Source organism: Pleurodeles waltl, chromosome 9, assembly GCF_031143425.1.
Source record: "Pleurodeles waltl isolate 20211129_DDA chromosome 9, aPleWal1.hap1.20221129, whole genome shotgun sequence".
Lineage (NCBI taxonomy): Eukaryota > Metazoa > Chordata > Amphibia > Caudata > Salamandridae > Pleurodeles > Pleurodeles waltl.
Genome location: NC_090448.1, coordinates 1081159818 through 1081175077, shown reverse-complemented (window position 1 = coordinate 1081175077; position 15260 = coordinate 1081159818).

Here is a 15260-nt window from a genome sequence, read left to right as displayed (position 1 = left end):
AGGAACTCAGGTTGCCCCGTTCAATCTCCAGGCATGAAGGTGCAGGCTCTGGAGGTGGGGGTGTAAAACCTGCCCCGGCGATTGCGAGAGGAGGTCTGCCTTGTGAGGGAGACGGAGCGGGGGGCACAGAGAGAGTTGGAGAAGATCTGAATACCATACCCTCCTTGGCCAATCCGGAGCTATTAAGATGACTTGGGCCCCGTCTTGGCAAATTTTCCTCAAAACCCGAGGAATCAAAGGTATGGGGGGAAACGCATAAAGCAACTGGTCGCAACAGGACATCTGAAACGCGTCCCCCAACGTTCTTTGCACCGGATACTGGAGGCTGCAGAACAACGGGCAGTGCGTGTTCTCCCGAGTGGCAAAAAGATCTACCCGAGGGAATCCCCACATCTGGAAGATTTGCCGGGCTAGATCTGGATGAAGACGCCACTCGTGATCGGTCGAGAAGTGCCGACTGAGACTGTCCGCACGCACGTTCAAGACTCCGGCCAGATGGTTTGCTACCAAGCAAATCTGATGGTCCCTTGCCCAGGACCATAGCCGCAGACCTTCTCTGCAGAGAAGGTACGACCCTACTCCTCCCTGCTTGTTTATATACCACATCGCGGTAGTGTTGTCCGTCAGGACCTGAACTGACTGACCGCGAAGGGAAGGGAGGAAGGCCTTGAGAGCCAGACGTATCGCCCGCAATTCCAACAGATTTATGTGAAACATCCATTCCACTGGAGACCAATGACCTTTGACTTCCAGGTCCCCCAGATGAGCTCCCCACCCTAGAGTGGAAGCATCCGTTATCACTGTGGTCACTGGAGGAGGCAGCGAGAACGGCCTTCCTTGGGAAAGATTGCCGTCCGCAACCCACCCTCTTAGATCCACTGCAGCGTCTCTGGAGATCTTTACCGATCCCTCGAGATCCCCTTTGTGCTGAGACCACTGCTTTCGGAGGCACCACTGAAGAGCCCTCATGTGCCAGCGAGCATGAGTGACCAACAGAATGCAAGAAGCTAACAGACCAAGCAGACGAAGGACCTAGAGGACTGGAATGACCGCTCCACTTTGAAACATTGGAACCAACGCCTGAATGTCCTGAATCCGCTGAGGCGGAGGAAAGGCACGATTCAATGTTGTGTCCAGTACTGCCCCTATGAACAGGAGGCGCTGAGAGGGCTCTAGGTGAGATTTGGGCACGTTCACCAAAAAGCCCAGATCGGACAACAACTGGGTTGTCGACTGCAGGTGACGCAGCACGAGCTCCGGAGACTTGGCTTTGATCAACCAATCGTCTAGGTAAGGAAATACTGCAATCCCTTTCCTTCTGAGCTCTGCTGCAACCACCGCCATCACCTTTGCGAAGACTCGAGGTGCTGAAGTAAGACCAAAAGGAATGACCGCAAACTGTTAGTGTTGCGATCCCACCACAAACCGGAGATACTTCCTGTGCGACTTGAGTATCGGGATATGAAAGTAAGCATCCTGCAAGTCGACAGACACCATCCAATCTCCTTCATTCAACGCCAAAAGCACCTGAGCTAGGGTCAGCATCTTGAACTTTTCCTGTTTGAGGAACCAATTAAAAATCCTCAGGTCCAGGATTGGTCTCAACCGACCATCCGTCTTAGGGATCAGGAAGTATCTTGAGTAACAACCCTGACCTCTCTCCTGCTCTGGAACCAACTCCACTGCACCCTTTGAAAGGAGGACTAGAACCTCCTGTTCTAGTAACAGGAGGTGCTCTTCTGAACAGTAGGATGGGTGGGGCGGGGTGGGGGGTGGAAACTCCCGAAAAGGAAGGGCATAGCCTTTCCCCACAATACTGGTGACCCAGGAGTCCGATGTTATTACCTCCCACATGTGGAGAAAGTTCATTAACCTCCCCCCTACAGGAGTGGTATGTAAAGGATTTGGTGGATGACTAAGGCTGCTTCCCATGTTGCACCCCTCCAGAGGAAGAGGAAGAGGCAGAGTGCTGCTGGGCGGCTCCTCTAGTTCGGACCCTACCCCTCCCCCTGTATGATCTATAGGGAAGAGCAGTGGCGGGTTGCTGCTGAAATCTGCCCCAAAAGGAGGAGGATGAGCCACGACCAAACCCCCTAAATCTTCTGAACAGTCTAGAAGAAGCAGAAGAGGAGGCTTGCAAGCCTAATGATTTCGCTATGGCCCTACTCTCCTTAGATCTTTCAAGGGCTGAGTCCGCCTTGGATCCAAAAAGTTTATCCCCATCAAAGGGAAGATCCAGCAGGGCTGACTGGACATCAGATGAAAATCCAGAAGAACGAAGCCAGGCCTGTCTCCTTGTAGCATAGCTCTGGCCACAGAATCAGTAGTGTCCAGCCCCGACTGAATTACTTGGGTTGCCGCAGCCTGAGCATCCGAAACCAGACTCAACACCTCCTGAGACACCTCCGAATGGGACGACTTTATCTCTTCCATAAGGGCGTAGATGTACCTGCCCAAAATGTATGTGGCATTAGTAGACTTGAGAGCCATACTGCAAGATGAAAACGCTTTCTTGGAAGACTGGTCCATCTTTTTTGAGTCCCTGTCAGACGGTACCACCGGAAAAGAGCCTGGGGCAGTGCGAGATGAACATGAAGCCTGCACAACCAGGCTCTCTGGAGTCGGGTGCCTAGACAAAAAGCCTGGATCCGCAGGAGCCACACGATATCTGCGTGCCACTGATCTATTAACGGCCGAAGATGACACCGGCTTTTTCCAGATCTCTAAAATTGGGTCCAACAAAGCCTCATTAAATGGCAGAAGTGGCTCTGCAGCTGTTGAAGCAGGATGTAACACCTCCGTCAAAATATTGGGCTTAGATTCAGACACCGGCAAGGGAATGTCCAAAAAGTCAGCTGCTTTCCTTATTACAGAGTGGAATGAAGCAGCCTCCTCTGTATTTTCTCCAGGAGATGTTAAGTCCCACTCTGGAGAGGTGTCTAAACCACTTGCCGTATCCAAACCCTGGAGATCTCCCAGAGGTTCTTCAATCTCCCCTTCCTCCAGGGCCTGCTTCCGATACTCTTGCTCCTCAAGGAGGCGAAGAGCAAGCCTCCTTGAATGCAGTCTGGCTTCAATCCTCGGCGTCGACAGGGCGTCAGCCGACGCCGATGCCTGGCACCGATCCTCCGATCCATCTGACACCGGATCTATTGGCGCCGTGGACTTCTTCGGCGCTGACCGAGGCAAAGGACGAACAGGAGAACTCTCCGGTGCCGGAACAGCAGATCTACTCGGCGTCGCAGGCTGTGTTGTCGACGCCAAAGGTACCGGCGCCGAACCAACACCTCCCAAAGGAAGGAAGGGCATGAAAGGTGCCGGACGTAAAGGAGCCAGAGGACCCATATTAAAGGCCAACGGCCCCAAAGGACCAGCCGGTCCACCACCTGGAGCCATTTGTTGGAAAATGGCAAACATCCCATTTAAAAATGCGGAACTGTCAGCACCTGGAGCCATGAAAGCCGGATACTGTGGAGCCTGAGCTCGAGGTGACAACGGCGCCGGCCCCGGTGTCTGAGAAGCCGGTGAGAACTCCTGACGTTGAGGAACCTCAAAAACAGATGGTGGAGTCATAGGCGAAGTCGGCGAAGCCGGTGAAGTCGGTGAAGCAGGAGGCGTCTGCGGCTGAGGTGTGATGGTGGGACTAACCTCCCATGTCTTTCGGCGCCGAACCAAAGGCGACCTCGACCGTGACGGCTACCTACTCGACCGGTGCCGAGATTCACGACGACGCCGGGAGTCACGGTGACGCCGGTGGGACCTAGGCGATGATGATTTGCGCGGATGCCGCTTCTCCTTCTTTTTGGATTTCGCCAAAAAGAGTTTCGCCTCGCGCTCCTTCAACGCCTTCGGGTTCATACATTGACAGGAGTCACATTTCTCCACGTCGTGGTCGGAACTGAGACACCACAAGCAGTCTACATGTGGGTCCATCACCGACATCTTGCCTCCGCACTCCCTGCAGGGCTTAAATCCCGACTTTCGCTGAGACATCTTTTCTCTCGAAGAAAGAAACAGTAACTGTAACTACGTAGAGTAGAAACAGTAGCTCCCTCGAAGAATAACCATCGTTTGAAGGCACGGAAAAAAGGGAACTGACGTCGGCACATCAGCGAGGACCTCTTATTGCCTGTATGACGTCAGACGGGTCGCGTGGGCAATTGTGATGTCCTCTTCGACGTGCAGAAGCTAGGAAGAAAATTTCCGTCGGAAGCTGGTGCAGGGGGGAAAATTCAATGAGTGAGGAATCCACAGGTAGTTGTATCCATCAGAAATTAATAATACTTCCCTATCAGTGAGACTGATGATACAATGTGGCAGGAAACAAATACCATTGAATTAAAACTAATAATTCAATGGGCCCATGGGGAATCCCTGTGCCCATGTAACACCCCTCTGTTTGAAATAATAACACAGACACCTATTACATTAGATGCTCTGCTTGATGCATTGCTCACAGACATTCACAATTCAGGAGTTTAAAACATGAGTGGGAGATCACATCCCAGAGCACCGGTTAGTGATGTTGATAAAGACAAATAAATATCAGTAAAGGAGTCAAGGTCCAAAAGGGGCATAAGATAGCGAACAAATAAACAGGAGGTACACATAGGAAACACACATTCTTTGAGGACCATGGAGACCCCTCTGGAACACATGATAAAAACCTAGAAGAGGATACAAAAGTACGGTAAAGGTAAAAAGGATCACGCTCAGCCATGGCCAAAGGAAGGGACATTCAATTAAGACACAGCTGAACATACATTTGCTCTAAGTATAAAAGGTAGAAAAGACAGAAAAGGGAGGCCACCCGGTCACTATGGTGGGTATTCTGTGATACAAAAACAAAAACAAACGTGAAACCAACAGCATCCGAAGAGACAATGATATAGCCCCCAGAGAAGCCTTCAGGGATGCCCCCGCCTTCTGCCGGCTGTAGGGCACCAGGATTCTGTTGGAGTCACAGCTAAAGAGGAGAGACAAGAATCACAGGGAGCCGAGGCAACGTCGTACCCCACCCCTACAACTCCTCTGGCCAGTCCAGAACGAGACCGAAGGGACAGAGTAATAAATTAATTGCAGCATACTGTGAGACAGACAGAACGATCCAGATGTCCTGCCCCCCCTTCAAGGGCAATGGACTACAGGACATGTTGTTCTTAGGCTGGGAGACACTTCTGCAGAGACTTTGAGAGAGGCAGCTGAGGAATGGATAAGAGAAGAAGAAGGATGGCAAAGAGATGTAGAGATGCTACAATATAATAAACCCTCAACTGAGTTACAAGACGTAGCAGGAGCAGAGGACAAAGGAGAGTGGGATGAAAGGCCTAGCAGGGGTGTAGATGAACAGGAAACTAACTGTAGACCATATAATTTCCTCCTGTCTCCTACGCAGGAGGTACTAATGGTAGTGAGAGACACCTCAGCCATGAAGAAGAAATCAATCCTAAAAACAAGCAAGTCAGATTTAACACCCATAGCGATAATAGAACAAAAGGAGGGTAGTTACTATTTCCAACCCTTCTCAGATAAATTGGCAAGGTGGAATAAAAAGACAGGGAGAAAGTCATGGTCCTGACAAGCGTCTTTTCAACCCTTCAAGTTAGCAAATACAGAAGATTGTATATGGAAGGGACAGGGCGCCACAGATTAAAGCTACCCCTATATGCAAGAGTGCCTGGTGGAAGTAATACAAACAGATCAGATTTTAGTTTAGGCCTGAGGCCGGTAAACCCTCAATAATAACTCAGTTACCCTAATTTCCAAGGGAAGCAAAAACCCACATATGTACCTTGGCCACAGACAGATAAAGAGAATTTAAAAAGAGCACTACCCCTGCAGTCTGAGGGAGTGGGGAAATGGATATAATACTTTAAAAAACACACTGCTTGGGTAAACCTTGCCCTGGGCGATGTTAAAAGCTTGCTGAGTTCTTTACTGGGAGATGAAGTAAATACAATTTTTGCCAGAGCAGGGCTCCCTCTAACAACACTGATAAATGCACAGTTTGATGGGTCATCCTTTAACAATGTCTGTCAATATGTTTGGGATGCGTTCTGATGGACATACCCAGACAGACCAGACAATGAAGCCATTATGGCACAAAGTATAAAACTGACTGAGGACATTGCAGAGTTCAATACCAGAATGAAAGAACAATGGGTACAGGAAGTAGGATGCAACTGGGAAGACATATGAGGGAATGTGATTTAATTTTATTTGTACTGAAACCGGGCCTGCCCAGAGATATACTAAGAAGCCTAGATAAAGTAGTGGGAATAGAGAGTAAACTGTGGCCAGAAATACAAACCCATATAATGAATTATTTCAAGCAAAAACAAGAGAAGGACAGAACAGTTAGAGAGGGCCAAAGCTAAGTTGGTGCAACAGAAACTGAAGAAACCAAGTACAGAAGGGGCACTTGTGATAGCATCACGAATGGTTGTTGCAACACCAGAGCAGGTTCAGGCACCAGGAGTGCAGCCAGCAAGTAACATGAGCAAAGGATGAAGAGGTTTTTCGGGAGGCCAAGGGCCAGCGCAAGGAAGAAGACAAGGAGGATACAGGGTAGGACATCAGAGGTACTACTGTGGCAATATGGGTCTTTTTGCAAGGGAATGTAGAATGAAAAAGAATGTTGAGCAAGCACAAGGATGGATCACCCTACAGAGGCAGATGAGGCCGCAACAGATATGACAGGCGCCCCAACACCAAGTAACAGTAACACCCAGCAGGTCCATCAAGTTCAGTTGACTGCACAACAGGGGTTAATACCACGGAGTGTACCCCAAGGTGTCAGAAACACTACAGGAGGACCAACATTAGTCCAGGTGGAAAGAGTAATGCTACAAGGAGGCATTCCCTTTTACACACAACTCCAAATGGCCAGAAAGACTGTAGGAGGCTGGCCCTCTATGTAGTGTGCAGAGCTAGGCACACTGTGCAGGGGGTCCAGGAAACCACATGTTGACTTACAGGGGTAAAACTAGATTGCCTAATGCTCTAATTTTTGGAGATAGCTTGGTTGAGCAGTTAGGTTAATCTTGGAGATGTGCAAAGCATTTGTTGTACTCACAGTATCAATCTTGTGGAAGGAGATTTGTGGGTCCTCTCAGATTCCAGAACTTTCTGCCACAGAATTGTGAGAAACATGTGTTTTTTTTAGCCAAAGTTTGAGGTTTGCAAAGGATTCTGGGTAACAGAACCTGGTCCGAGCCACACAAGTCACCCCATCTTGGATTCCCCTAGGTCTCTAGTTTTCAGAAATGCACAGGTTTGGTAGGTTTCCCTAGGTGCCAGCTGAACTAGAGGCCAAAATCTACAGGTAGGCACTTTGCAAAAAACACCTCTGTTTTCTTTCAAAAATTTGGATGTGTCCACGTTGCGCTTTGGGGCGTTTCCTGTCGCGGGCGCTAGGCCTACCCACACAAGTGAGGTATCATTTTTATCGGGAGACTTGGGGGAACGCTGGGTGGAAGGAGATTTGTGGGTCCTCTCAGATTCCAGAACTTTCTGCCACAGAATTGTGAGGAACATGTGTTTTTTTTAGCCAAAGTTTGAGGTTTGCAAAGGATTCTGGGTAACAGAACTTGGTCCGAGCCACACAAGTCACCCCTTCTTGGATTCCCCTAGGTCTCTAGTTTTCAGAAATGCACAGGTTTGGTAGGTTTCCCTAGGTGCCGGCTGAGCTAGAGGCCAAAATCTACAGGTAGGCACTTTGCAAAAAACACCTCTGTTTTCTTTAAAAAATTTGGATGTGTCCACGTTGCGCTTTGGGGCGTTTCCTGTCGCGGGCGCTAGGTCTACCCACACAAGTGAGGTATCATTTTTATCGGGAGACTTGGGGAAACGCTGGGTGGAAGGAAATTTGTGGCTCCTCTCAGATTCCAGAACTTTCTGCCACAGAAATGTGAGGAACATGTGTTTTTTTAGCCAAATTTTGAGGTTTGCAAAGGATTCTGGGTAACAGAACCTGGTCCGAGCCACACAAGTCACCCCATCTTGGATTCCCCTAGGTCTCTAGTTTTCAGAAATGCACAGGTTTGGTAGGTTTCCCTAGGTGCTGGCTGAGCTAGAGGCCAAAATCTACAGGTAGGCACTTTGCAAAAAACACCTCTGTTTCCTTTCAAAAATTTGGATGTGTCCACGTTGTGTTTTGAGCCATTTCCTGTCGCGGGCGCTAGGCCTACCCACACAAGTGAGGTATCATTTTTATCGGGAGACTTAGGGGAACGCTGGGTGGAAGGAGATTTGTGGCTCCTCTCAGATTCCAGAACTTTCTGCCACAGAAATGTGAGGAAAATTAGTTTTTTTAGCCAAAATTTGAGGTTTGCAAAGGATTCTGGGTAACAGAACCTGGTCAGAGCCCCACAAGTCACCCCATCTTGGATTCCCCTAGGTCTCTAGTTTTAAAAAATGCACAGGTTTGGTAGGTTTCCCTAGATGCCGGCTGAGATAGAGGCCAAAATCTACAGGTAGGCACTTTGCTAAAAACAGCTCTGTTTTCTGTGATGTGTCCACGTTGTGTTTTGGGGCATATCCTGTCGCGGGCGCTAGCCCTACCCACACAAGTGAGGTACCATTTTTATCGGGAGACTTGGCGGAGCGCTGGGTGGAAGGAAATTTGCGGCTCCTCTCAGATTCCAGAACTTTCTGTCACCGAAATGTGAGGAAAATTTGTTTTTTTAGCCAAAATTTGAGGTTTGCAAAGGATTCTGGGTAACAGAACCTGGTCAGAGCCCCACAAGTCACCCCATCTTGGATTCCCCTAGGTCTCTAGTTTTCAAAAATGCACAGGTTTGGTAGGTTTCCCTAGATGCCGGCTGAGCTAGAGGCCAAAATCTACAGGTAGGCACTTTGCTAAAAACAGCTCTGTTTTCTGTGATGTGTCCACGTTGTGTTTTGGGGCATATCCTGTCGCGGGCGCTAGGCCTACCCACACAAGTGAGGTACCATTTTTATCGGGAGACTTGGGGGAACATAGAATAGCAAAACAAGTGTTATTGCCCCTTGTCTTTCTCTACATTTTTCCCTTCCAAATGTAAGACAGTGTGTAAAAAAGACGTCTATTTGAGAAATGCCCTGCAATTCACATGCTACTATGGGCACCCCGGAATTCAGAGATGTGCAAATAACCACTGCTTCTCAACACCTTGTCTTGTGCCCATTTTGGAAATACAAAGGTTTTCTTGATAGCTATTTTTTACTCTTTATATTTCAGCAAATGAATTGCTGTATACCCGGCATAGAATGAAAACCCACTGCAGGGTGCAGGTCATTTATTGGCTCTGGGTACCTAGAGTTCTTGATGAACCTACAAGCCTACAAGAAGTGGAGGCCCGGAGTGGACTGCTGTGCAAACCAAGAAAAACTAGTTTACGAGTCGAGGGGTTGTCCCCATAAACATGTGAAGGTGTGGGGGAAATGGATTAATAAGAGATATTGGCCTGTAGTCAGCACAGTGTTGCGATGGGGGCTGTTTTTTGGGGAGCACCACAATGGTGGCTACATCCAGCCCCTCCGGGAAGGAGCTCTGGCGGTCCACCTCTGCATACAAAGCTGAGAGGTATGGCACCAGGTCTTCCCGGAACACCTTATAGTACTCAGGCAGAAACCCATCAGGCCCAGGGGTCTTACCTGTCCCAAGTGCAGAGATGGCTTCTCCGACTTCTTCCTCTGTAAGTGGCTCGACAAGCACTTGTACCTCCATCGCAACGTTGCGAGGGGAATATCCGCTAAGAACTGAAGGGCATGACCCGGAACGATGCTTGCCAAGGCTTGGTACAACGCTTTGTAGTATGATGCGAACGTATCAGCCACTTCTTGGAGCCTGGAGACATGGTCCCCCTGCCCGTTACAAATTTCGGGATTGATTCTAGAAGCCTTTTGGTGGGGCGCCAGGCAGTATAGCAGCTTCCCAGTTTTGTCCCCCCAGCCATATAACTCAGCATTAGTTGCTCGCCAAAGGTGTTTAGACGCTTCCAAAGAGTGGTCCAGAATCTCCTCTCGGATCAGTAGGAGTTGTCTAGCCACCCTCTCGCTGGGTTGTGCACCCTGCTCTGCCTCCAATCGAACGGCCCGCACCTCCAGCTGAACAATGTGGGATGTCTGGGAGCGCTCCCGAGCGCGGACAAGGCTCTTGGCTGTTCCCCACAGTACCGCTTTACTCGCGGCCCATAGGACCCCAGACGACGTCACCGAATTCCCATTGAGTGCGAAATATTCTCGGAGCGCCTGTTGCAACTGTCCAACATAAGACATATCCTGCAGGTACCATGCATTCAATCACCACAAAGGACGGACCAACGCCTGAGCCGGTCCAATAATAAACCGGAGGGGCGCATAGTCAGAGATCCCGCGGGGCAAGATTTCAATACGGGTGAGGTGGCAGCAATCTGTGGCCGGTAGGAACACAAGGTCAATTGTAGATTGCGTATTATGGGCCGCTGAAGTACAGGGAGTGCAGAATTATTAGGCAAATTAGTATTTTGACCACATCATCTTCTTTATGCATGTTGTCTTACTCCAAGCTGTATAGGCTCGAAAGCCTACTACCAATTAAGCATATTAGGTGATGTGCATCTCTGTAATGAGAAGGGGTGTGGTCTAATGACATCAACACCCTATATCAGGTGTGCATAATTATTAGGCAACTTCCTTTCCTTTGGCAAAATGGGTCAAAAGAAGGACTTGACAGGCTAAGAAAAGTAAAAAATAGTGAGATATCTTGCAGAGGGATGCAGCACTCTTAAAATTGCAAAGCTTCTGAAGCGTGATCATCAAACAATCAAGCGTTTCATTCAAAATAGTCAACAGGGTCGCAAGAAGCGTGTGGAAAAACCAAGGCGCAAAATAACTGCCCATGAACTGAGAAAAGTCAAGCGTGCAGCTGCCACGATGCCACTTGCCACCAGTTTGGCCATATTTCAGAGCTGCAACATCACTGGAGTGCCCAAAAGCACAAGGTGTGCAATACTCAGAGACATGGCCAAGGTAAGAAAGGCTGAAAGACGACCACCACTGAACAAGACACACAAGCTGAAACGTCAAGACTGGGCCAAGAAATATCTCAAGACTGATTTTTCTAAGGTTTTATGGACTGATGAAATGAGAGTGAGTCTTGATGGGCCAGATGGATGGGCCCGTGGCTGGATTGGTAAAGGGCAGAGAGCTCCAGTCCGACTCAGACGCCAGCAAGGTGGAGGTGGAGTACTGGTTTGGGCTGGTATCATCAAAGATGAGCTTGTGGGGCCTTTTCGGGTTGAGGATGGAGTCAAGCTCAACTCCCAGTCCTACTGCCAGTTCCTGGAAGACACCTTCTTCAAGCAGTGGTACAGGAAGAAGTCTGCATCCTTCAAGAAAAACATGATTTTCATGCAGGACAATGCTCCATCACACGCGTCCAAGTACTCCACAGCGTGGCTGGCAAGAAAGGGTATAAAAGAAGGAAATCTAATGACATGGCCTCCTTGTTCACCTGATCTGAACCCCATTGAGAACCTGTGGTCCATCATCAAATGTGAGATTTACAAGGAGGGAAAACAGTAAACCTCTCTGAACAGTGTCTGGGAGGCTGTGGTTGCTGCTGCACGCAATGTTGATGGTGAACAGATCAAAACACTGACAGAATCCATGGATGGCAGGCTTTTGAGTGTCCTTGCAAAGAAAGGTGGCTATATTGGTCACTGATTTGTTTTTGTTTTGTTTTTGAATGTCAGAAATGTATATTTGTGAATGTTGAGTTGTTATATTGGTTTCACTGGTAATAATAAATAATTGAAATGGGTATATATTTGTTTTTTGTTAAGTTGTCTAATAATTATGCACAGTAATAGTCACCTGCACACACAGATATCCCCCTAACATAGCTAAAACTAAAAACAAACTAAAAACTACTTCCAAAAATATTCAGCTTCGATATTAATGAGTTTTTTGGGTTCATTGAGAACATGGTTGTTGTTCAATAATAAAATTAATCCTCAAAAATACAACTTGCCTAATAATTCTGCACTCCCTGTATGTGTAAAGTGTTGGTCCAGGGGTGCCCTATCCTCCATGCATCGCATAACCCTGCGGATGTCAGCCACCTGAATAGTCCCGCGGCTATCACCTGTCTATGGGCTGAAGGCGACCCAGTCGTGCCAAACCAGGGTCAGGAACTGCATTAAAGTCACCCCCCAACATGGTGATTCCCGGGGACAAGTCCAGAAGCAATTGAGTCCGATCCTTAAGAGTCCCACACGCCGCCGTCAGCAGACAGTAGACACTAACCACATTGATCGTGAGGCCCTCACCCTTCGCAGTAATAGCCACATATCGCCCCTGCCGATCTCTCCACACTTGGATCATCGCCATGGGAAAAGAGCGGTGAAGTCATTGCGCCACACACCGAGAGCCACGCATGAACCCCAAATGATATCCTCTGTCAAAACCCTTGCGGGCCAGGAAAGGGCAACGGTCCCCCAGAAGATGGGTTTCTTGCAGTAGGAGTACATCAGGCCGGTGTCGTGGACGTATGCAAGTACAGCAGCGCGCTTGATCTTACCTAGGAGACCATTAACATTCCATGAGATAATCTGTGTCGGTCCCATCTGTTTGTGTGCGTATGTCCACCACAACTATGTTTCCTAACTCCACCCGGGTACCTCCTTGGTCCTTCCCCCTTCATGTAAGTATAGTGCCCCGGTATGTAGCAGATGCTCTGCCCTGTAGCATCATTGATCCACCTCCCTGTGCAGTTGTGAATAACAGCAAACAAACATTGACTTCAATTAACAGTAACAAGCGCCTTTTTGCAAGGCCTAAACTCCCATGCCCCCCAACTCCCACCCCACCCCACCCCACCCCATACTTCTCCCAAGAAGCATCTGTTGCCCTTATAAAACATCTCACTCCCTAACACAATGAGTTTTAAACACCAGTTGGTTGAGCAGTGGTGGACCCCTCCATATCATCAGATTAAAGAGCTTTGGATAGTAAACAGTCATACTGCAGCAATATCTTCTTTGTGGGCTTTACTTGCCCCACCTTCCCCTCCCCATATGCGGATTTAAAGCACCGGGCTTCGGGACAGGTTCGAGTCCTCTGTTGTCTCCAGGTGTACAGGTGTCGGCCCCTCCACCCTTGATCCTCCTTCGCTACCCCCTGACCTGTGTTCACCAACTGCTCTGACATTTTCTCTGATGGAGCGTGAGCCCCGGTGCGCTCTGCGCCTCCTAGAGCGTGTTCGTTGGCGGGGGCCACGCGGCCGATTCCGCCGACTGTCCATCGGTAGTCTGTCTCGAGCTTGCCATGGGCCTCCAACGGGGGGGCCTAACGGGACCTCCTCCGTTGGCCATGTCCACGCCGCAGCTGGGTTCTCAAAGAAATGAGTCTTATTGCTGTGTACCACTCAGGGTTTTGCAGGGAAGAGAAGGCGGTAGGGTATGTCCATCGCTCTCAGTTTCTGTTTCACATCTGTAAAGAAGCGGCGTAGCAACTGCACTTCCCTCGTGTAGTCTGGGAACACAAGGACCTTTGCTTCGTCACAGTATATATCCCCTTGTAGCGCACCTCCTGCAGCACAGCGTCCCTATCTTTGAAGTTGAAGACACGGAGTATCACTGACCTTCGCGGGGAGCCCGGCAGCGGCCTGGCCTGTAGAGCCCTGTGGGCTCGCTCAATCGCGAACCATGGGGTGAGGCGATCTCTGGGCATCCAGAAGCGGAACCACTTCTCCGGGAAGGAGGCCAAAGAGGAGGCCGCTGTATTCTCTGGAAAGCCCACAATACGAAGGTTGTTGTGCCTAGATCTATTTTCAGCGTCTTCTGCTCTCCTGTATAGTTCTGATGTGCGGGCCGATAGCGCAGACATTTGTGTTTTCAAGGCAGTCAGGTCATTTTCTACAGTGGATATTTCCGATTCCGCCTCTTTGATCTGGGCCGTTGCGTGGTAGAGATCCTGGCGCACCAGATCCACATTGACTCTTACCTCTCTGATCGTGGCACAACCGCTGTCTGGGACGCCTGAATAGCCTGAGGCCTGGTCCTCAGCACGAGAAGTGCCAGGGCCCGTAGTAAATTGGTCTATGCGTGTTTGCACCGTGGATGGTCGTGTCAATTTGTCCTTGCCCATCACCACCGGTGCAATCACAGCTATTGTTCGACTCACTCTTGGTCTGTGTTTTCATGAAGTGTCCAGCTAGAATCTTTGTTTTGGATCACAGGTCCCACAGAGCCGCCGCCTGAGGGCCACGTCTCACTCACAAGGGGGCCAGCGTAAGGGTACTTCTTCACCTCTGGGTAGCAGTGACCACTGCAAGGATCACAGACCCATCGCCAGTTCCCGCGGCCACAACAATCTCCACTCTGCTGCAGCCTGCCATCAATGACCAGAAGTCCATCCGCCCCCAGCCCCGATGCCCAGGCCTCCTTTTTCTGCAAGGATTTTCCCAGACACCTCGGATCCGCACATTGCAGCCTCTCCGACCCTCCAGGCGTCCCCACCGCCACCAAACCCCAGAGTCGTCCCGAAGAAGGAGGTGGGAAGGGGAGGGGGAATCTCAATCCGCTGCAGCACTTTCCACCACCTTTTGTCCATTCCACCTCCTCACCTCTGTCCTCTGTTACTCAGCTCCATCCCCCGCCATCCAGGCCCAGCACCGTCTCAGCGGCCAGGGGGAGTCAGAACAACATACCCCACTTCACTGTGATGGATAGCTCTTCCCCTTCCGGTGTTGCTATCGACCCGGGAGAGGCCCAGGCTGCCGCATGGCACCCGCCGCTTGAATCTCCTCAGCCAGCTGGTTGGGGGCCTCGCACTCCAGTGCCTCCCAGGCCTCCAGTAGTGCCCTGAGTGGGCCCCCCAGTCATCCTCGCTTCTTCTTCCCACGACACCTCTCAGGCCATCCGCCCCGCCGCCATTTGCCGCCACTGCCACCAGTGCGGGCAGATGACAGGCGCTGCTTAAGGAGGATGACGGAGGGGTCCGGAGCACTACGAAAGTGCGACCGCCATCTTGATGCCTTGGCCACGCCCCATCCCACCCTGGGTACATTTTATAGTAAATCCAACCATGGTATGAGTTTGGATTTATCATTCTGGGGTTCAGAGTGGCCATCATGTAGCTGTGAAACTCGTACTGACCAGTGTCCAGCACATGCATTTAATAAGACTGCTCTGTTCACTCACTATGTCCCAGGTTTGGCAAGGACACAGTGGAGGCATACTGCTCATGCAGCTATGTCCTCACATATAGTATAGTGCACCCTGCCTTAGGGCTGA